At 37.5% G+C, this 21388-nt stretch overlaps 1 protein-coding gene across 6 annotated transcripts in view; it reads left to right on the plus strand.

Annotated features, from left to right (window-relative positions):
* Positions 1-21388, plus strand: part of INPP4B (inositol polyphosphate-4-phosphatase type II B) — an 814614-nt gene that overhangs the window by 275280 nt on the left and 517946 nt on the right. Inside the window, exon 1 of one of the 6 annotated variants that reach the window (XM_017959076.3) lies at positions 2375-3644. The exons of 4 other annotated variants lie outside the window; for them this stretch is intronic. The gene's annotated coding sequence lies outside the window, so the exon portion shown is untranslated. Of the gene's footprint in view, positions 1-2374; positions 3645-6938; positions 9297-21388 lie in introns of those variants that run through there. One more of the 6 variants, XM_017959073.3, reaches the window with a different exon arrangement.

Raw genomic sequence — 21388 nt, forward strand, 5'->3', positions numbered from 1 at the left:
GTAAGAATAAACTATTGTTATTAAGTGAAACTCAGAACAAAGTTTCTCCAGCATTTATGATTATATATAATAATTACTGGCCTACTTTAAGGATAAATGTTAATCAGTATATGTGAATAATGATTAGCTGACTTCTTTCGAATAACCAAATTAAATGGAAGTTAATGGATAGGTTAATTTGCTTGACTACAGTAATCATTTCACTGTATACATGTATATCAAAACATCAAGTTGTACATCTTTATACAAATTTTTAAAAAAATTTTAAATTGCTCAGGATAACTAGGTTGCTGGGGTTATAAGTCAAGGTGTGGGATCCAGATTAAAAATGAGTGGGAGGAAGAGAAGAGAAAAATGAAGAAGGCAGGAGCTGTGTGGATTGGAAGCTTTTCTGGGGGTGCCAAGGGCCCCTTCCTCTTTTCCCTCTTCACCCTCTGCCCCACTCCATGCTCTGTCTTTTTTTGTTTGTTTGTTTGTTTGAGAAACAGCAAAAATTTGAGTGAGGACTCCTGGAAATCTTTGGGATAGTCTCATGAAAGGGTAATTTCATGAGGTAGGGGCAGGGTCACGAAAGGATACTTTTTCATGGGAACCAGGGAGAAAAACAGCAAGGCAATTATAAGATGCAACCATAGAATAAGAAAGAAGGTCTGATGGTAGACTTTGGGTTTTTATAGGGTAAAATATTAATATGTCTTTCTTTAGGGGTGACAGGGGGATTGATGAGATGTAGCAGAAAAGAAATTAGGCTTGATGTGAAAGGAGAAGGGAAGTAAAATTCATTAACATTTGGGTTGGGTGTGCTACAAGTATGCAATGGGTGGTGAAATCTATGATTCTGAGTTCATCTGAGGTTTGTAAAAGAATTTTGTTATATGAAAAAAACAGTTAAAATGACTTAGATTGTTTAAAAATTGCTAATGAATTTTTTATTCTTCTTTAAATATAGTTTAAATGGCTTAATTATAGAGCATCTTCTGGGTGTTAGGTTTCCTATCAAGTTCAGAATCAAGTCAGATCATGCCTTCATGTAGCTTATAGTCATTTGTAGGGTATTATCTTCCCACTCAAATTAACTAAAAATTATTTTTTTAAACTTTCAATTTGTATTTTATTACTCCCCCACCCAATTAAAACACTTTAAGAAATGTTACCCCTATTACTTCCCAATGGAAAAAAATACAGTAAAATATTACTTAATTTTTATAATGTGCTGAAAATTTTCAGTGGCTCTAGGAACAAGTGTAATAAGAGCTGTAAGTTAATTTTCAAATGATTGTTCAGGGATTTTTTAAAAAGAGGAAGAATATGAGGCTCTTGGGATATGGTTGTTTAGCAAGAGAACATATTGTTAGTGTCATTGAAACTCACTTTATTATTGAGTATGAAATGAAATACATAAAGAAGCAATATTAGTTTATTTCTATTGGTTCATAGACACTGAAAAATGATGTGACTTCTTAAGTATGTATTGTTATTCTCAATAGGGAAGCACAAACTAATTTTTCTCTTTAGTTTTATTTATTCCCTACTTCCTGCATTTTGGAAGAGGCGTTCTTGTTGATCCTTGCACCTAGCTACTCAACTAAGGCAATAAATTTTATTGGAGGAGGAATGGAAGAAAAATAATGTTGATTTTATTTTATTACCTATGTATTTTGTAACGCAGAAAATTTATGTATGAGAGATGGCATTTGTTAAGTATATGAATTTTTAATGTATCTAATCACTGTATTCTTTGTCAGTGGTAAAAGGAAAGCATCCTTCATTTTTTATGTGGACTTTTGTTTTACATGAAAGTTTTTCAGGGAAGAAAGCACAGATTCAATGAGCTATCAGAATGCAAATTTGGATGTTAGTGATAACTTTTACATTCAAATGAATCTTCTTAGAATATAATCCTCAATTTTGAGTTATCTATACCTTAGAGAAATTTTTACAACTACATTGCAGAGAAAGCAGCTAATCACCAGTGTACATGGTGTTAAGGGTAGAGATCCCATTAGAGACTGCCTGAGTTTCAGTCCTGTCTCTTTTGCCTAGTTTCTGCCTTCTATAAAGTAGTCATGATAACAGAGTTCACCTCATAAGCATGTTTGTTATGCAAATTCAGTGATTTAACCTTTATAAAACACTTAGAACAGACTTGGCACACACTTAGCACTACATGGTTGACTGTTAATAAGCAAAAGCAAGTAAACCACTCCTTTGTGGGGTAGAAACATATTTCAACATAGAGAGGAATATGTTGTTTTTAGCAAAAAAAAAAAAAAAAATCCATGTTTATTTGCAGTGGTAGATACTTTGTTGTTCATTTGCTTTTCATTTTTGTGTACTGGTTTCCAGTAATGTGATATTTTTATATTATATTTCTTAGATGCTGAGATTATCCCAAAAACTTTTGTTTCTACTTTTTTTCTTTTTGAGTTTGCTATATATTTTACAACTTGAACATGGCAGATGGTTTACAGTGCTACATAAGAAGGACTTTTTTCTAATAATGTTTTCATTAGGAAATTGGCTCTGCTGTGATGGTAATAAATGGTGTAGCATTGCTGAGAAACTGATATTGTCTGTTCTACAAACTTATGACATTGAACAAACAATGGACAGAATTATCCTTCACCTTTCCTAAATACAAGGCCAAAATTAAGATAAAAGAAGGCTATGTAGTTTTCCCCTTTCTTCTTGCCATCCAGCGGCCATCTAGAATTTGTAAGGCAGAAAGACAGTCTGTGTGTGTGTGTACAATTGGGTACAATGTGGCAAATATTATTTCCCATTATTATTTATACAGGCTAAAAATTTACATGGTATATTTAAGTAATTCATCAATCTTATCTCTGATTTATCTAAAACATTTTAGGTAAACATCACAATGTTTAGTTTAAATTCTAGTCTCAGCAGTTACATTTGAAAAGGTTAAGTCTTATGACTTGTTGGTATTAATAATCCATTTGCAATTACCATACTAATTTGTTCCATATGCCTATAAAATATTTCTCTGAGCTACTAAATTGTCACCTACTGAGAAGTTAAAAATATTTATTTGATACTTTTTCCAACAGAGAAGCAATTCTGCTTCAAGCCTGAGTGGTGCTAAATTGTATTTTGAAGTATATCCTATCAAGTAATATCATCTTCATAGCTGTTAATTATATCCATGATTATCTAACAGGATTATTAATGTATTTTTTTCTGCTCTTAATATATCAATGATGGCAAAGAGACTTTTTTTTGAGACTTGTCACTTTTCTAATTTGGATATTTTTGGAAAAATACGTTAAGTACTCAGGTTTCATTAACTTCTTAGGGATACTTAGATACGTACATGATATAAAGGAAAGTGAATAAGGAAATTGTGATGATAACAATGAAGTCCGATATCTAAATCTTTTCCTTATTATTCATTTAATTGTTGCTTAAACATTTCTAAATCTTATTTGTATATGAGGGAAAACAGGAAGAGTTCCATGCCAGCAAGCCGATTTCTGGGTGATTCAAGTATTCAGGTAGTTCTGTGGCAGACTTTGGACCTTGGTAAGTCACCAGAAGTGACGAAGCTTCAGGTCTTACAAAGTAAGGCCAGAGTTGGGAAACACCTTGAAAATGAAAGAAACGACTTGAGAAAAAGAACTTCCTTGGTAAGATCAGACTGTTCTTTCTGCCTGTAATTTATAATTCTGTTCAGCAGCAAATAGAAAAAAAATAAAATAAAATAAGAAAGGAAAAGGGGAAAGAATAATCAAAGCCAAACTAGAATCAGAGGGAAAGAATGCAGAGGGAAAAGGTTCAGCCTTGAGCTCACAGTCTCTCCCAGTTTAGCTCTGGAACTGTAATCCTTTAATTGAAGCCTTGCTCTGTTCCAAAGCATTCAACTCTTATTAACAAATCTCATGAACTATTTGGAAAATATGATTGTTTGAGCCAACCAATGTCTTAGGTAAATTTGTGTTTTAATTGCAAGAAGCTAGAGTATGCTTTGAAACTACTTGAATTGGAAATGGTTTTCTTTTTTTCTTATTCTTTTACAGGAGAATAAGTAAATAAAGAGCAATAATGGAAACCTTCCTTAGAGTATGTAATGAACTACAGTTAGAGAATTATTTAAGAATGTGATTACTTTGACTGTGGTCATTTACAAAGTGCTGTGTTTATGTAGGAGATATGCTTTTTAAAGTGTACTTTTTCCAATATGTATCTATCTATTTCACGGTTATTACAGGTCTCAGAAATAAGAAAAAATATTTATTGAGATAAACTTACTTATTTCAGCATATATCTATTCAACATTCTCATGTATTACCTAAAATGAAAGATATTTTTCTTTTTCATTCTACCTTTTCTACAGAGGGGCTGAGCCTCCCTGCTTCTTTTAACTTCATCATCTTTTTTTATCAGAAGGCTGAAGGGGGAGATGACGAGCTAAAGAACAACTTTCAGCACCCACTGGGAGGGAACTACTAGAAGAGTGACTAGTTGTAGTTAGTGATCAGCAACATCTGCCCTGTCCCTCCTTTCCTGTCGGGGCAGCTATGCCCTCTAACCCAGTGTGTGAGGTGATGGATCAACTGCCCACCCTCTGAGCTGACCTCAGTTGTGTTGCTGTGTATGGATTCGAGTTAATTCAAAAGATGATGTACTTCTACAGTGTAGTTATTCAGAATGCAACACTTTTGCCAATTTATATAGGAAATGAAGACTGAAATCTCTAGCTCCTGACTGCTCTTAAAATAGGCTGAGAGACCTAGTGAAAATTAAATTACTTATAACAATGTCTTTCCCGTCTAACCTATATATAAATATTTGAATGTGCAGGATCAGATACCTGATCTGTAAAAGGATAGCGTTTGAGGGGACGGTCTCTGAGATGACCGGGCTCTGACAATCAATCACGTGACTATCAAAAACCTTACAAGACTCTGAACATAGTCCTTTTATAGAAAGCCCAATGGAACTCACAGATGAAAAGAGAGCTTCACTTATTCTTTCGCTTTTTTTAAAAAAATGAGCTGGTTATAACTTTGCACATAAGTCTAATTGTGCACTTAGAAACTGATAGTAATAGAGGTTTACAGTTCTTTTTAACCTCTTGGAGAGTCCCAGTACACACAGAACATTATATAGGCCAAAGAAACTTCTGAACCTAGAAGTGGGGTTTAAATACTGATTCTGCCTTTTACTGGCTTTGTAACACTGGAAAAGTTACATATTCTCTGTAAACCAAGGGTCACATCAAAGGCAGTCATTCCTATGTGTTATCCCTGTTTCCCAGATAGCAATCTCACCTTTTCTGCTGCCTGCTAGACATTCTGTTTAGGATATCTCAATAATACCTTCAAATATCTGCCTAAAACAGAACTCCCTTCTTTGAAAGTACAGGATCACATTCCTTCTCCTTCCATTGACTCACCTTCTGCATAGACACCCAGGTGCCCAGTTTAGTAAATGAGAATCTTTTTTCCCCTCCTTTTACATCTCCTTCACATTCAATGAGTGCAAAAATAATTTTCATTATTCTTCATCTTATTTCTGTGTTCACTTTTCTTTTCTCCATTTCTGTGGTCATTACCCTGGTTGAGATTATTATGACTATGTGCCTGAAATAATGTAATAGATCACTTACAGACATCAATGCCTTCCACAGCTTTCATTTCCACCCCCTTCATTTTGTATACTACCTTCTGCTGCCAGTTTAATCTCCTTGAGGCACAGTTTTCATCCTGTCATTTTTTCTTCTTAAAAGTCTTTAAATGGATCTCTTTGTGAACTGAATGAAGGCCAAACTGAAAGTGCCTCTAACACATATGAGTATACATACCTTGGTGTGTCTCTTATACTAGGTCGATGAGGCTCTGACAATCGATGCACTTTCTCTGATGTTTTTTTCATATTTAAATTCAGTTTTGCATTTTTGGCAAGGATACCAAAAAGTGAGGTTGTGACCTTCTCAACATATCTTATCCAAAGACTCTTGATGTCAATTTATTCCATTACTGAAAATGTTAACTTTGATCCCTTGGGGAGGGTGGCATTTGCCAGATTTCTTCCCTACAAAGGCACTATATTTCTTTGTACTCTGTAAGTGTCTCATGGGGAAATAATTTGAGAGAATTTAAATATCCTGTAATTTATCACACCTTTGCCACTAATTTTAGCATCCATTAATGATTCTTGCCTGAAACAACTATTACTGTGGTGTTTGCCAAATAGTAATTTTCTGGTTCAGCAATTCCTTAACTTAGATACAAGTTGTAGTTTTATAGTAAGGGAAAGTTTTTTTTTTCTCCTTTATTTATTTATTCATGCATTCATTCATTCATTTGTTCACTTATTTATGTTAGTACAGACACATGAATCCTTATGTTATTCTATGGGTTATAATCCATTATGATCAAGATTTATTTTGTTATTCAGTGTTTCCATATTTGACCTTTAGGATCACCAATCAAGTTGGCTACTTCGTCTTTTTGAAATGTGCCTATTCTTTCTTTTTTAACTCTTTTGTATTTTCTAGAACAAAATATTTCAGGCTCATCTTATTTTTTTCTCCTTCAGCCTTGGATTCAGCTGTTTCTCCAAGGAGCCATAGTTTTCTTATGTTGGAGAGTGGTATTTAGAAACCAAAGTCTGGGAATCTGTTGGGCTCATTGATGTGAGGGCATCCAGAATACCTGACCAGTACTCATGAAAATTGTCAAGGTCAGAAAACATGAAGAAAGACTGAGGAACTGTTTCATATTAAAGGAGACTAAGGAAATATGACAACTAAATGCAAGGTGTGTTTTCGGATTGGATCCTGATCCAAAAAAGAGCATTGGTGGAACAATTGGAGAAATTTGAATATGTTCTATAGATTAAGTAATATTCCATATTATATTATAATCTTATACATTTTATCCATACCAGAGACTGATTTAAGAAAAATCAGTCTTAATTCCTGACCTGAAAATAATATGAGAGTGCCTGAGTCACTCCATTTTTTTAAATTCACTACTGGACTCCTCCCATTCCTTACAGTAATATTTTTCAAAGTATGATCCATGAACAACCTGCATCAGATACTCTAACATTCCATATTAAAAATGTAAAGTTTGAAAATTTAAAGCCCAAAGTCTGGGCTCCATCAAAAAGTTGCTGAGTCTTAATTTATGGGTAAGAGAATCCCCAAAATTCCTGTTCAGATAATTTTCATGTGTCCTACTGTTTGAGGACTACTGGCCTAGGCCTTTATCAGTATACTTCAATCCAAGATATTTATGGGAGCATCCAGTCTTCCATGGTCTGGTTCCTATTAATTTCTGAGTTTCTTTTTTTTTTTTTTTTCCACTCCTTAAGGCACTACATTTTTCTACTATAAATTCCTGTACCCCCCTGCTTATGCCTTGCTATTTCACTTGTTTATACCTTTATCATTTTCTCTGCCTGACATAACTGTCCCGCCTTACTTCACTTGATCCACTCACAAATCTATTTTAAGTCCTCACGGAGGTGTTCTCTGCTCCAAGCCTTCCTGGCTTCCCCAGGTAAACTGCAAGCCTCACATTACGCACCAGGGAGTTCTGTTACCACAAAGGACTATGAATAAGCTTTGTTAGCATGCTTGCACATAGTTCCTATTCAGTAAAGTTTTAGCAAAATGGGTTAATAACTAACTGACTTGCGGGAAGTTTCTATATGGATTGTGTCTACTATCTTTTGTTGTGTGAGAAATCATTACTAAATTTAGGGGCTTGAAATAACAACTGTTTGGCTCATAAACCTGTGGGTTGGAAATTTGGTCTAGAATCAGCTAGGCAGTTTTTCTGTTGATACAATTGGACTAACCCATGTGTCTGTGGGCAGCTGCTGGTCAGTGAAAAGGCTCTGCTTCTGGGGATTGGCTGACTGTTGGGTAGAGTCATAGCCATAGTTGTGCCATAAACCTTCCTCTGGAAGGCTAGACTGGACTTGGGCTTGAGCAAATGGAGGTGGCGGGTTCTCAGAAAGAGATGGAGAGGGAGAAGTGAGAAAGAAACTGCAAGTTATTTTCACGCTTGTGCTCAGAACTAGACAGTATCATTTCTGCCACTTTCTATGAGCCAAAGCAAGTCGCAACACCACCCCAAATTCAAGAATGGGCAAATAGACTCAGGTTCTTGATTGGAGGTACTCAAATGTTTATGGCCATTTTTGCAATCAACTCCATGGCTCTAATGCATATGAACTGATGATTGTAGTTTACAATGTAACTATAAACTGGATTCTAGTTTTCTGTTTCTATCACTGCTATTGCCTTATAGATAGGCCTCATTTCATTTTAATCTTCAAACCATTCTGTTACAAAATGTTGCTACTGCTTTTCCTGCCCTGTCACCTTATTCCCCTTCAATTTGCCTATTCTGGAGAACCCTTTGCATCTATTTTTCAGAAACACAGATAAGGATGTACTATTCAATTAAATACTTGAATTTAGTTACATCTTAAAATGAAGCCAACATTCTCAGGCACAGCAAACTGTGGACTCTAAGTATGACACTGGACATGTTGCCAATAAGAAAGCACATCATTTTTGTAACCTTGATTTTTTCCTTTCATTGTCAGTTTTTCTGTCTTAAAAAATTGACAAAATTCTGCTTTCATTCTGTCATATCAGTTGGCCTATTTTCTTTGTAAAAGCAGTGTTCATCTTTCTGCCTAGTAGAGGTACTCTTCACTGCTAAGCAGAGCTGTCTTTAAAGTTACAGCCATCTTAGGGGCATGTCCCTTGGCCTCTTTACTGGTAGGGTGAGAGGTGCTTTGACTTAGAGTTTGTGTGTTGAACCCTAGCGTTTATTATTGACATATATACTTTTGTATCCCGATTTCCACAGTCAATCTGGGAAATTCAACTACACTGGCATTTAGTTTGATTTTCTTACCCACCTTGGAAAAAAGTATCAATATCTAACATTTTGCAAATAACATGAGAAGAGAGAATGGCGTGGAAATTATTAAGAAGACCTGTTGGTTTTCTACCCTAGGGACTTTATTTTCTTTTTTGCCTATTATCTCTCTATTTTTTTTCTTATGGATTCTAAATAAAACTCTCAGAAATCTTTTGTTTTCTTTAACACAAAATGGATTTTGTGCAAGCACTTGGGAACTGGACAATTTTGTTTTCAAACAGCCATAGGATGTCTTTCTTATTTTTCAAGGACACCTTGGCCACAAGTACTTTCCTGCTCTTGGTCTCCTTGAAGCTTGGTATCCAATCCTGGTGTTCATTGAGGGGAAAAAGTCCTAGAATTTGCTCTGTGACCTGGGCTATATGGGATGTAAGTATATGTTACAAAACTTAATGCATAAATCTGCTACTTTTGATACAGTCTGGCTCATGGAGAGATGGGATTTAGCTGCTTGTAATGAGAATTTGATGTGACTGGAAATTGAACAGAAGCATCTTTTTATTGAAGGTACTGAGGCTTATAACAATCATTCAGTGGCAGAAGTCATTGTTTTTCTCATTACATTTCAACTAGAAAACCTTCCAGTGCTTCATGAGAAAATACCTATCTTTGTTCAAGCAAGAAAACACTTGGTAACTTTCCCTTTACGTCCACTTAGAGCAAAATGATGTAGTGAGAACCCCCTACTCTACTTTAAAGATGTGCCTCAGTTTTCCTCTATGTTAAAACCTTCTTTCCTCTTCCTAGGTCAGAACTGACCTTTTATAAAATTTCACTTTTCCTGTTTTTCCCCCTGTGAGAAGTGAGGATCTTAATCAAAAGAAAAAAGGAAAAAAGAAAAAGAAAAAAGAGAAGGAAAAAATAATTCTAGACATACTACTGCTGAAGGTTTGAAATGAACATAGAAATTCTCTGCAAAAAAAATATTTTTCAGGCTTTAGACAGAACCTTTTTTACAGTGTGCACATAAACATTTCAATCTTACAGATCTTAAAAGAAGATGAGCACCCAAAACATATTGAATTCGATATTGAATTGACATTGAAAGAAAGACATTCTAATTTCTTGCTCCATTCACAAATCAACTTTAGAAACTTTAACAAGTCGGCCAGACACGATGGTTCACGCCTGTAATCCCAGCACTTTGGGAGGCTGAGGCAGGTGGATCATGAGTTCAGGAGTTTGAGACCAGCCTGGCCAATATGGTGAAACCCCATCTCTACTAAAAATACAAAAACATTAACCAGGTGTGGTGGCCCACACCTGTAGTCCCAGCTACTCCAGAGGCTGAGGCAGAAGAATCGCTTGAACCCGGGAGGCAGAGGTTGCAGTGAGCCGAGATCACGCCACTATACTCCAACCTGGGCAAAGAGTGAGACTCCGTCTCAAAAAACAAACAAAAAAACAAAGAAACTTTAACAAGTCGTATAACCTTTCTGCTTCAATGTTTCCATTTATAAAATGGGTATCTAGACAAGTGAAATAATTTTGTGAATTAGTTTCTTCCTCAAAAGCATTTTTTAAATCTCAAGTCTCTTTTAAAACAGTATTATATTTTTTTCTTCCATAACAGAGACTACATCCAGAAAAATCAGTGAGTAGAGAATTTTGTAATTATTAATTTGGTTTTCTGCCACATTGAATTAAAAAATTAAATTATGATCTTTTACAGAAGTGTAAATTATACTATTAGTGAGTTTAGCTCTAAATATATTTTCTGTTACATTTAAGTGCTGTCTTATTAAATACTTCTTTGGGGAATTCATAATATGGATTTGGCAGTAATTCCCTGTGGAAAAAACAAATGATAATGAAAAGGTCACTTTAGTTTTCACTAAAATGACAGTCAAGATTTTATCTATCTATGTGAGACGGGTTTTTTAAAAATTGGTAGTTGTGATGGTAAATACTGAGTGTCAACTTGACTGCATTGAAGGATGCAAAGTACTGTTCCTGGGTGTGTCTGTGGGAGTGTTGCCAAAGGAGATACATTTGAGTCGGTGCAGTGGGAGAGGCAGACCCACCTTCAGTCTGGGTGGGCACCATCTAATCAGCTGGCAGCACAGCTAGGATAAAGCAGGCAGAAGATATTGGAAGGAGCGGGCTTGCTGAGTCTTCTGAACTTCATCTTTCTCCTGTGCTGGATGTTTCCTGCCCTCGAACATCAGACTCCATGTTTTCCAGCTTTTGGACTCTTGGACTTACACCTGTGGTTTGCCAGGGCCTCTTGGGCCTTCGGCCACAGGTTGAAGCCTGCACTGTTGGCCTCACAGGTTTGGGAAGTTGAGCTGGCTTCCTTGCTCCTCAGCTTGCAGACAGCCTATTGTGGAACTTCACCTTGTGATCGTGTGAGTCAATTCTCGTAATAAACTCCCCTTCATATGTACATCTATCCTATCCCTCTAGAGAACCCTGACTAATACAATAGTAGTAGTATTTGTGAGCTTTTAGAATTAAGAAGTATCTTAAATTCCACTGATGAGGCTGATTGTCTTGTGCCCATGCAGTATCTAGGCTGACCCTTTTCCCACTCAGCATGCTTAGGAGAGGCACATGGCTGAGGCAGGGAAGGAAAGCACAGGCTGTTAGCATTGAGGATTAGATCTTACTATAGCACTTCACTTCCGTAGCAATCTCAATAGAGAAAACATGTCTTGATAAACCCCCTTCTGTGAAATTGGAGAGGAGCTTTTTGTTTGTGTTTATTTCCTGCTGCTTATCTGATGTGATGTCCTGAGATGTAATGAGGCTTTTAGAGATACCAGTCCTCATATACCACCTAGATGCCTCTAGGCAAGCAAGATGGACAGAATGGCATTAGCTCTATTCTTGTTGTAGATTTTTAAATTGTATAAAAACTATGTTCATGAGTGAAATGTAAATAAATAACTGAAACTTTTTTTTCAACATATGATAATAGAAAGAAGATCAAGCAAGAATAAAGGGAAATTCAATGGCTTGCTCTTCTTATTTTTAGTATACTCTTGGCAGAATGTTCAATTTATACATTGAGAGTTTAAAGTACTTTAATGACATGTCTAGTTAAACTAGTGACATACATAATATATATATGGTTATCATAGGTTTATGTTTAAAGGGCTATGATTACAAGATAAAGATGTGTAGAAGTGCGGGCGACACTCTAGAATTAAATCACAATATTGATAAAAACTTATGCATACAATTTTGCTGTTTGCAAGCCTGCTGTCATGTTTAAATAATAAAAATAGCAAGACATCCTTGCTATTTTATGCTTTTGAGTGTTATATGCTATTACATGTAAAAATGAGAGGTAATTGCCCCATTTTGCCTCTCAGTTTTTAGATGAATTTCGAGTGAATCTCAAATGAATCTCAAGTTTCATTTTTTAATGAATCTTGATTCATTAAAACAAGGTACACATTAAGAATTAAATTTAAATAATTCTCAAGCCACAAAGATAAAAGAAACAAAAGCAGAACAGTGAAAAAAACTTGCAACAGCACCACCACTCTCTGATATCTTAGGTTCTCTCAGCTTTTGATGTATGCACTACCATTTTATGACCCTATTAGTCCATATTCATTCCTTTTTATCACATTTACTGCAAATCACTTTGTTTACTACCAACTAAAAAGGAGAAGCACTGTAACAACTGAGACTGCATTAATCCTTTAACTGACACAGTTGCAAAAATTCCAGAGTTGTGTCAACTGAAATCATTGTGCACCAGACATTATTAGCATTCCTGACCTCCAGTTCTCCACTTTCGGCTGCATGGAGAAGTTGGGTTTCGCAGCGTTCTACAGATGGGTGGGACTCTGTGTTTACTTCTAGTTAATAAACTGAGACAGAAGGGGATATATGTCAGTTCCAGGCTGAGGCAGTAAAAACCCCATGTAATTGTTCAGTCTTCACCTGACAGGTGATGAAGGACACATACTCCTGATGAAGCTTCAAAAAATCGAGGCTTCCTTTAACCCAGGCCTCCAGTTCCTACACATAGTAGATTTTTCCCCACCACACAACACCCACTGAATTATAACAAGAAGGAGAAATAAATGTATCTTGTGTTAACCCACTGAGATTTCCAGATGAATTTGTTAACAATGGCACACCATAGCCTGAATAATACCTATGGATTATAGAATTTCTTCATTTTTGGATCTATATTTATACATATTAGTAATAACTTTTTCTAAAAGAAGATCTATTTCCTCCCTAACTTTTGTGTTTTGTCTTTCTTTTTTCCTTCTTTTTGCTGCCAAAACCAAATTGGCAAAGTCTTATTTGGGGCAGGCAGGATGATTAAATTTGGAAGTCAATGAGGATGTAAGGAATTAGGTGCAGGACAAATAAGTGCTATGAATCCAGAGAACAGAGCAAGGTAAGACTGGATATCTGTCAAGCCATTACAGACAACATGGACAAGTGACCTGAGTACACAGACTGAGCTCAAGATCTGGGGGTCAGGGTTTTGAAAAGAGCTTGGGCAGAGGAATGATACCATGGTTAGAACCTGTGGGCTCTTCCAGAAGTTTGAGATGATAGGTACAGTTCAGAATTTAGAATGAAGAATGGGACCCGTGTCTTAGGATGAAAATGGACAAATAAGATTACCATGGTTGGTACCAGAGATGCAGGTCAAGAGCTGCAAAGGAAGTAGAGCCTTAGATATAGAACTAGAAAGTGAGGTCAAAATAGAGTTAGAAACAGAGTTGACTTTGTCATTGAACAGTTCATTTTGTGGCAGCCTTATGGCCCTCAGGGGCAGGACCAGAACCTAGAAGGGGTAATAGGTGAATGAGCACATAGATGGAACTAGAAACTCTGCAAGAACAGACATTAGAGATCATTATAGTGGGGAACCCTACCCTTTCTGATAGACCTCTTTTAGGGGGCCCAATTCCTTTTTATATGGAATATAAATTATTTTAGTTGCATCTTATATTTCATCACTCGTATTCCTTATTGTTACCTCTAGTATTTTTTCTATTTGTTAGGTATCTATAACAACTTCCGACATGTCGGAGTTAATGTTTACCAAGGCTGTATCTGAAACAGGTTTTGCACTGTAGTGTGGAACTATGCCTGGACATCGGGAGCATGTGTCTGCAGTCCTGAGTGTATTCCCAGATTCTGCCACTAACTCCTGCCCATGAACAGCCAGCTGGGCAGGTGGCCTCTCTGGCCTCAGTTTCTTCTTCGTGGAGGCTGTGTGTCTGTGTGTGAGTGGGAGGTGGGGGCTGGTAGACTCGGTGAACTTCAAGGTCTGTGTGTCTCTCCAGGTCTTTGAAGTAATTCTTTACAGTGAGTCTGACTTTCACAGAGGTTTCTTTTCTGGGAACTAAAGGAGCTTTTACATACTCTTCTTGTTCTCCTCTTATTCATGTTGCTCTTAACATCTGAGCCTAAATTTAGTTCAACTTTTATCCATTCTTTATGTTCTCCTCTCTACAACTCTTGCCCCAAATTTCCCATCAGCTGCCCTACCCTGGAGAACTGCCGGCCTTCCTTCTCCAGCATTGTCAGCAGTTGTGAGTGCTTAGAAAGATGTTCACGCCTGCACCAGCAACCCTCTCCAGGCAGCCTATTTGAAAGCATCTCTTAGGTGCAGCTGTGTGAAAAGTTGACTAGGGATATAATATTGGAGGTTGGCTACTAGGCCTCCAGTGGTCATGACAGGGCAGTTTTGAGGAGCAGCTTTGTGCTGTATTGGTTTTGATATATCTAATAAAGAGAAGATAAAGCCTCTTCTAGCCCTCTGTCTTCTATTCTCCTGCCTGCATATATGAGGAGATAGCGAAGTTTCCTAGGTATCGGCTTAGATGATAAAAAACTGCAATAGATACTTTCCCCTGCAATTTGCATGCTGCTTTCAGGCCCCTGTCCCTCCTACTGCAACTGCTAACCTTGTCTTTCTGACTCAAATTGGAAATAAAACTGTCTTAGGTGATATAAAACATTTGTTTTTCCTAAATAACACATCAGCAGGAAATCATCACATGCATACCTCCCCCTCTTCTCAAGGTTAACATCCCAGACTGGACTTATGGTCTTTTTCTCTCTGACCTGAGCTGCCTCTCCTTCCCAGGGGACCCCATTTCAGTCATTGGTACCCACTTTCATACCAGCCTCCAAGCCTCACATTCTTTCTTGATGTGTCTTTCTCCTTTATTCCCAAATCTACCCAAGTATTAAAATGTCTTTCTCTTTCCTCAAACTTCCTTTTCTTCTATTTAAATTACCATAATTCTAATCCATGTCCTCATTTTAAAAATAACAGTTTTTCTTCACTTACATATAATTAGAACTCCTGTCTGGAGTCACGGACCCAGTAATGACTTACCGTCGTTTCCAAGGAGTGATGTGGTGTTGTTCCCACACAGTTGGTGACAGTGGGAACACAGCGTACTCGGACCAAAGAAGTGTCTTGGTCTTGCTAGTATAAAAAGAAGAGACTCATGTGACTCATGCTCAGAAGCCACACCTTTGACCAACCACAGAAGATAGGATAGAACTTTCTTCTACCTAACTAAAGATCTGGGTTCTGATCGCAGCTTTGGCTCTTAGTTTGTAACACAGTGAAGTTCTGAGCCTCAGTTCCTATCAATTAAAGAGTTGAAATTTATCCCATCTTTACAATCTTGCCTCTGTATCCTCATAAGTTACCCAAGCTAAGAACTCTCCTCACTTGCTGAAAAGATATGTATCTATCTATCTGTGTACACACACACACTCTCTCTCTCTCTCTCTCTCTCTCTTTTTGCTAGTAGACAGAAACATAGAAATGCTTTTTAAATTTTTTTAAAGCAGCTTCAAGGTTCTCACCCTATGAAAGTTAGCTCTAGAGTCTGTATAAATCAACTGTAAAATAGCCATTTACAACTATTCAGTGTCTAACAAATACACAAATACATGAGATAGACTGCATTGTAGCCAAATCTTATAGATTCTCCCTTCTTAACATCTTTCACATTTACCTCTTTTCTCCAATGCTGTAGCTGCTCTCCTTACAAATAAAAATGCTTACACCTCTCACTAGGGCTGCTGAACTAGCTTTCTAAATATGGTATCTTTGCCAAAGCTTTTTCAGTCTACAATTTGCCCTTCACAGTGTGCCTGAGTGACCTGTAGAAGTCCCAGTGGCTACACTCTGATGGCTTGAAGCTCATCTGCAGGTTCTGTTTCCCACTCTGTCTCATAACCCATCTCTTTTGGGTTGCTATGGTTCATAGCCATCCTGCAGGCTGGTATTTGGATTCTTCATGGCTTTTACTTTTAACATTCTCCAGTTGGATGTGTTGGGTTCTCCTCAGCTACATGTGGTGCTTCCTGGGTGCCAGTCTTTTAAGTCCTGATCGCCTGCCATCACCCAGGCCCTTAGGACCCCAGCATGGATGTAGTTGATGTTAAGAGAGTATATAGGAATTTGTAGACAAACAGTTTGGGGCATAGCTTTCCCACAGAGGGAATAGCATCCGCTGAAGCTCATTGGTGGTAAAAACATGGTATGTTGAATGCATCATTTTTCAAACTCTTTTTGGATGTTGTCTTTGATTACAAATATGTTGTTCATCATGAACGCAGTATACAAACATTTGTAGAAAATATTGAAAGAAAAGTTCTAACAAATAACACTCTTTTTCTCCCATTACATTAAAATGAAACTCTGACTTTGACAAACTAAATTGTTTTCACACCTTACTAAAATTCATTAGTGAAGTTGACGACACAAAGACACTAGTTTAAGGTTCAGAGTGGGTAGAGCCCAGGGTGTCAGGGGTAGTTTGATGTAAGGTGAAGCCAGAAAGGGAAGCGAAAACAAATCTCACAGTACCATGTCCAGTAGTTAAGCTTGCCTTTCATTATCCTGAAATCCACTAAAACGTTTAAATGGGGGGCACTTGGAGGGTATGACATGAGCAGAGTTGCTTTATATTCCTACTGATTTAAGGAGATCAAGAGTAGGCATGGGAGACCAGTTAGAGGAATTTCTTTCTTTCTTTCTTTCTTTTCTTTTTTTTTTTTTTACTATGGCAAGTGAGAAAATAATAGTAATGGACTGTGGAGTTGGTGGAGGAGATGGAAACGTGGACAATTTGAAGCTCTTTCATAGAATACATTTGTCATTCTGGGTGATGGTGGATCTGGAATGGAAGAAAGTGGATGACTCTGCCTTTTTTCTTTTTCCTTTTTGTTGAAATGGAGTTTCACTCTTGTTGCCCAGGCTGGAGTGAAGTGAGCAGTCTCAGCTCACTGCAACCTCAGCCTTCAGGATTCAAATGATTCTCCTGCCTCACCCTCCCGAGTAGCTGGGATTAGAGGTGACTGCCACCATGCCCAGCTAATTTTTGTATTTTTAGTAGAGACAGGGTTTCACCATGTTGGCCAGGCTGATCTCAATCTCCTGACCTTGTGATCTGCCCACCTCGGCCTCCCAAAATGCTGGGATTACAGGCATGAGCCACCGCACCCGGCCCACCTGGCTTTTTAGCTAGTGGAATAAGACTGATGGTGCAGCCATTCATTGAGAAAGGAACACATAAGAAAATCAAGGGGAAGGTGTGTCTTGACATGGTCGTGTCCAGAAACAGACTCCAAGACAGGTCTATTAAAGCCAAGGGGATATGAAAGGGCATAGAAAGCAATCTTTTCTACAGGTTACTTTGTGGAAGGTGAAGATGGAGGCGGCATCTTGAACTTAGTTTTAGATTTATTGCACTTGACGTAACTTTTCAGACATACAAATAGAGATAACAAGTTGGATATATAAGTCTAGGTTTCAAAAGAGAGTGGGAATGTGGAGTCTTCTGTGTAGAGGTGATAATGAAAGTAGTGGTTAATATTGTTTATTGGAAGAAACTACAGGGTGAGACAACAAGAGAGCTTCTGACTCAGCTCTGAGAAATCTGGACATTGAGGACCAACTAAGGGAATTTGGTACTAAAAAGAAAGCTGAGAGGAGTTTTAGACAAATAGAACAGAAACCAGAAAAATCCAAGCCTTAAACACCAAGGGAAGATAATAGGGTAATACTTAGAGAAGGAAGGAGAGGTCTTCAGACTACCGTATTGCTTAGAGGACCGAAAATGTCTATTGTATCTTGCATAATGGAAATTTATTGATCTCCAAAATGAAAGCTATTTTGGTAATGCAATGAAGGTAGGAGATATAGAGAGCATAGTGATTATGACTGGACTGTAGAGCAGGACTGCCTGTGTTCAATTGTCTGTCCAAAGCTGTGCAACTTTGGGCAAGTAACTTGCCCTCTCTGAGTCGTAGTTTTCTCATCTCTAAAATTGGGATGACAATTATTCCCACCTGTAGAGTTGCTATAATATTAAGACATAATGTAATAAAATACTTACAGCAGTGTCTGACAGATGGTAAATATTAAATGATAGCAACTGTTAATTTTATTCTTTATATTCTCAGAAAGTCAATGTTGCCTCCTTCTCCAAATTCTCTCTAATCCTTGGTATTGCACTTTCCAAGAATATTCCTAGGTTTTGGTGATAATGTGACACCTACAAAAAATTCAAAAACCTACCTAATCACCAATCTGGTGTAGGAATTCATTTCTCTAAGCCTGTACTCAGATAGGCAGTGCAGGGTCGCAGTAAGTGACTTCTTTTTTTTTTTTCTTTTTTTTTTTTAGACTTCAAGTTTTAAGGAATTCTTTATATAATTAGGTTAGTTTACTTAATAAACTTCAAGGTTCAATACTGTGAGGATCCTAGACGAGCAGCCTCAGCATCACTGGGAAGCCAGTTAGAAATGCAGAATCTCAGGTTCTACCCAGACCTGCTAATCAGAATCTGCCCTTTAGCAAGAATTCTAGTTGATTCACACACACATCAACGTTTAAAAAGCATTGCTTTTGAGAGTTCATTTAGCATTTCTTACACTTGGTTTTTTGCCACAAGCATTCAATTTCAAAGAGCCTCCTTACTCAAATTCTTTAAGAGTGATTTCAGAGTACTTTCCACAGCTTTCCTGTGACTTTGTGGTAGAAATCCCAGGACTCTGGTTGATGCTGAGTCAATTGCTACTTCTCTGAAATAGGTCCCCTGCCACTTGACATTTATATGCCTCTGGTTCAGAACTAGAGGAGGGATTTAAACAAGGTGCAACTGTCTATTGCATCAGAGTTCAAATGAACCACAACAGGACCTAAAATATAGCCCTAGTGTCAGCTAGAGTATTTCTAACCTCAAAAATAGATAAAATTGGCTCAAATTACTATTCTATACCCTAGGGAAGTCTTATGCCTTCTTGCCATCCAATTTTTTAAAGTTTCCTATATGTAATTGACATTCTCTTGGCCATATGTCACTCTGAGCTTCTGCTTCCACTGAGTTGGTTTAGTTTATGAATCAGTTTGCCAGTCTAGCATCCTGCTACAGTTCTACTGCATGATAACACAGATACAGAGCTCAAACTTCTCTCACTTTCCAGAAAAACGAATAAACAGAAACACTCACATGAGACCTTTGTGTATATCACAAATTATAATAGGTTTGAGGAGATGGAAGGGATTTACATCACTGAAATGCAAACAATTTAAAAGTAAAACATTTAGGCAATCATTATTTTAAAATGTGCTTTTGGACATTTTTACATCTTGGGACCCGGGTTCCTGCCTTGCCTCTTTACCCTTCCTCTCTCCTCCCTTTTATTTCTGTGCAGTCCCAAAAAGAAAATCACAAAAGGAAAATGGTCCCACGAGTTCTTTCCATCTTTTAGTTCACTTTCATTTAGTATTTAGGCTTCCTTTGTAAACCCAGACTCTGCTGAAGCTTTGAAAAGGCTACTTGCCATGCCATGTAACCAAAAAAGGAGTCGACTCCCTCAGAAACACATGGGTTGAGTATGGGGACAAGGGCCTCGCCCAAGGTAATTGGATGCTGTTGCCAGAGGAAGAATGTGTGCTTGCTGGGCAGTCATAAAACAACAAATGGCCACTTCATAAAACAACAAATGGTCGCTTCTTCTGGGCAGAGTCTCCTCCTCTTTCCTTTGTTTCCATGACTCTTTACAATTCCTTGGTTAGAACATTTACTAGTTTGTGTTATCACTTCTTATTTTGTATTAAGTTATTTCATATGTGCCAAGCAAACTACTTATGATTTGTGTACTTTAACTCTTTCATACTCACAACACCATTAGCAAGGTAAGTATTATTTTTGTCATTTTATACTTGAGGAGACTGGAATTATGGAATTTAAGTTTTACCCATAGCGACACAGCCAGATAATTACCCAGGTAATTTATTTGCATATCTATCTCCCTAACTAGACTGGGCTTTTGTGATAGTAAGAACCATGTTTTAATATGTGACTTTGAAGTACTTGGTCCTCTAGTACTTTGCAGGGCCTCAGTAATTGTTTGAATTGAATGAACGCTTCAAAGGTGCAAGGGATGAGAGAAAAATCTAGCTTCTTGGCAGTAAAGTTATATAATGACAAAAGTGAGAGATCAAGAGATAGGAGAGAAAACACTTGAAAAGAATTTCTATTCTGGATAAGTTCCCTTATCTCAGAGAAGTTGAACTCTCCTACCTCAAAGAGATTAAAATAAAGAATAAGGTATGCCTGCCCTCTTGAGCCACTTCTCTACCAAGATTACTAACATCCTGGTTTGCTCATTTTGAGTTCACAGACCTTAATTATGTACCACCCAGCATGAATCATCCTGTCTGTTCCTATGGAGAATATCAGTTTGTCTTCCAGACTATGCAGCAGAGCAAAGCCTCCTTCTGGCACTACAGGAAAGAATGAGGAAGAAAGCACAATAGAGTCTCCTGTGCCCACCACGTAGTGAGCATTTTCCACCCTGAGATGATAATCACCTGACCTATGACCACCACTTGGAGCACTAGGCTCTAATACTTGACTGTTTTAATCAGAGGTATTAGCCTTGTTGTTGTGGCACCCTAGACAGGTCATTTATCCCCGGGAGCCTCAGTCATCATTTTAAACAAAAGGACAGTTGTTCCTTTAAGTGAAAATTCACCAACCTGCTAGAACAGGCTCAAATGCACCTGGCTTTTAAAATGCCATTTTCCCCTCCTCCTAATACACTGGGCTATTGCCTTATCTATTTATTGACATGGAAACCAAAACATAAGGTAACATCTCACCTACCTGGAATTTAATTGTTCTGAAACCTCAGAGAGCTATGGAATAAAGCCAGGAAGAGATATTTACCAGGAAGTAAGCAAATAAGATTTCTGAACTGCCATAGGCCCCTGCCTGATAACCCATGTCTATTACCTGAATGTAAGCCCATCAGGTTACTTACCAGATCTCCATGACACCCCTGTTTAACCATCCAAGGAATGAGTTCTTTTCTAAGCCAGAATTAAAATAGGATAGTTGAGGGGCCATATAAAAAGCACACAGTCTCTGTCCCTTTCATTGTGCTTTTTTTCAATATACGGTCACCCTAGAGAAGGCAAAGACATCTTAGTCATTGGA

This window comes from Papio anubis, chromosome 3 (genome assembly GCF_008728515.1).
Source record: "Papio anubis isolate 15944 chromosome 3, Panubis1.0, whole genome shotgun sequence".
NCBI lineage: Eukaryota > Metazoa > Chordata > Mammalia > Primates > Cercopithecidae > Papio > Papio anubis.